Below are 2,423 nucleotides of genomic sequence, written 5' to 3' on the forward strand. Positions count from 1 at the left end.
CAACACAGCAGAAAGAATCAAGACTACTCTTCAATAGTTAAAAGTAAACTTCAGACATATGAACCAGCATGCATCAAAAAGAATGATCTCAGCTTACCTGAGAGAAGGAGCAGAAAGAGGAAACCTGCAAGCATCATGACTATGAAACATCTACCCGGTCATAAACAGTCCCTCTCTTAAATATCATCTGAAAATGTTTGTTGAGGTTAATATGCCACTGCCCATGAAAAGGGCAGGGCATATTCCTGGAAATGGCATCAAATGGCATCATTCTCATCAATTAGCTGTGGGTAGCTTGATTTCCTTGTCAAATAATAGGCTGTTTACTCCTCATTTCATCCACTGTGGTTAAGATGTTTTCACATAAAAGCCCTTTAATGTGGGAGATATAGCTGAAGTGTTAAAAGAACAATTTCTTTTGGAAGTTTTTCTACTTCAGAAACTTGAATACACCACCATGGGATGCATTTAGACCTAACATTCTTGGTCCATTTAAAAGGAATGGTGCACTTTGTCATGCAAATCATTTGGTCTGGAGTGGTGTGAAAACTCAGTTGAACTGTGGTGGGCTTGAAAACAGGGTATTGGTTTATTTCCAAGTGCATCATAAGAAACATGAAACACAGGACGTGATGTTAAACTGTCCGTTGTGCCAATAGGTGGTATGAACTTTACCTGAGGGTTTCCTTAACGTTAAGAGTGATTGGGAGTCTTCCTGGTGATTCCTCTTGGTGGCTCCTCCTGGTGGTTCCTTGATGCCAAGAGCATCACCAGAGGTGCATCTACAATGACGCTCCCAACATCAAGAGCATCACCGGAGATGTATGTAACCCAGGTGATAAATCAGCCTGTTGTGCCTTTACTTATGTCTACCTGTATTCTCGTTCAAGTCACGCGTTATTTCTGTTCTTTGTCACGTGAGTCAGTGCGGCCTATCGCGTGTGATTACTATAGCGCTGTGATTCAGTCTGGGAAGGTGCAGTGGGGAAGCTAGACGAGAGACGAGCTACAGGTTTGTCTAAACTTATTTTCGCCGTTTTTCCCACTTATATTACAAATGATATTAATGCTGCAATCATGTTAACTTGTAGGAACCCTCTACCGCGCTGAAATCTGCGAAGAACGTGTTTATGTGGGGCATAAACTGTCGACTGGTGAGTCAATTTGTTTGTATGTGCTAACGTTAGCCTAGCCGATCCCATTCATTTGAATGGATGCGGTTAGCCCGTTTGTTTAACAAACATGCCTCTTTCTCTAAAATAGAAACAAAATGTGTCCTTAAATGAATTCTTTGGGATGTACATTGACACTGTTATTTGTGTAAGGATTATTAAAGTGCCTTAGTGAACAAATGATGTTTACTATTTAAACGGTTAGCTCCACTTATTGCACTTTAGCCCTTTTGAGTTGAATGTGTTCATTGTGTATTATATATGGATCATGCTTGCTAGCATTGGAACTGTTATTTATGATGTATAGTCAATGCATGTGATTTATTAAGGACCGTCTGAAGATTAACTATAGTTCAATAAGTGCTATGGATTAATTGTGTGCACACAGGAACTGCTATCAGTTAGAATGCATTGTGATTTATGTGAACTGTGGTCCTGTTCTCCAGGCCAGGTTCTGAAGGATGGCGAGCTAAAAGGAGCAGGCCGAGAACCTACAGATTGCAGAGGCAGTGAGGAGTCGCTTGTCCTGCCAGGCTGGTAGGGGGTTTCAGTAGCCCACCAAAAAAAAAAACTCTATCCCACTCATTCCGCCCACGACACCGTCACATTCCTCACCACAAACTCTTCCACTAATATCCCCGTTGGACTCAACTTAAACCCAGACGTGGGTTTTCATGAACTGTGGGTGGGATGCTTTGGTTATGGTTTTGGTTTTGAGTTTTACCTAAACTTGAGTCTATGAGACTCTAAAGAACGCTACTGTCGAACTCTTTTGACTTGTCATTGTGAATGCTGCCTATCGCACATTGTATATAATTGATTGTTAATTTACTTGAATGGCCATTCTTAGGAGGTGTTTCCTCAATATTGTCACTGTATATAATTGCACTTTATTTTTTCCATTCAATATATGGTATATTTAAAAGCAATTTCAGCCTCCTGTCCACTCTCTCCATGAGCGAATCCTAGACTTCTGATTATTAGCCTAATATAGCTTACTATGTAAGTTCATAAAGACATTACTGGGTATCCAAACAATACTATTAGTAGTCTTTGCATCTCTTTAGTGACACAGTTGTTACATGTACCTAACTTACCTGAGGGTTTCATTGATGTTAAGAGTGACTGGGAGGTTTCCTAGTAGTTCCTCCTGGTGGTTCCCCGATGTTAAGAACGGACACCTCCAGAGGGCTGAACAGTGATCTCTAGCGTCCCAGAGCCACCCCCCTCAACAGCATGCCACCTTCAAAA

At 41.1% G+C, this 2,423-nt stretch overlaps 1 long non-coding RNA gene across 1 annotated transcript; it reads left to right on the forward strand.

The window, feature by feature from the left end:
* The first annotated feature begins 872 nt into the window (after positions 1 to 872).
* On the forward strand, positions 873 to 2,171 carry LOC121514239. Its single transcript, XR_005992271.1, has 3 exons — positions 873 to 1,012; positions 1,092 to 1,154; positions 1,619 to 2,171. It is a non-coding gene; the product is annotated as an uncharacterized LOC121514239 (long non-coding RNA).
* The last annotated feature ends 252 nt before the right edge of the window (positions 2,172 to 2,423 follow it).

Source organism: Cheilinus undulatus, linkage group 1 (genome assembly GCF_018320785.1).
Source record: "Cheilinus undulatus linkage group 1, ASM1832078v1, whole genome shotgun sequence".
Classification (NCBI taxonomy): domain Eukaryota; kingdom Metazoa; phylum Chordata; class Actinopteri; order Labriformes; family Labridae; genus Cheilinus; species Cheilinus undulatus.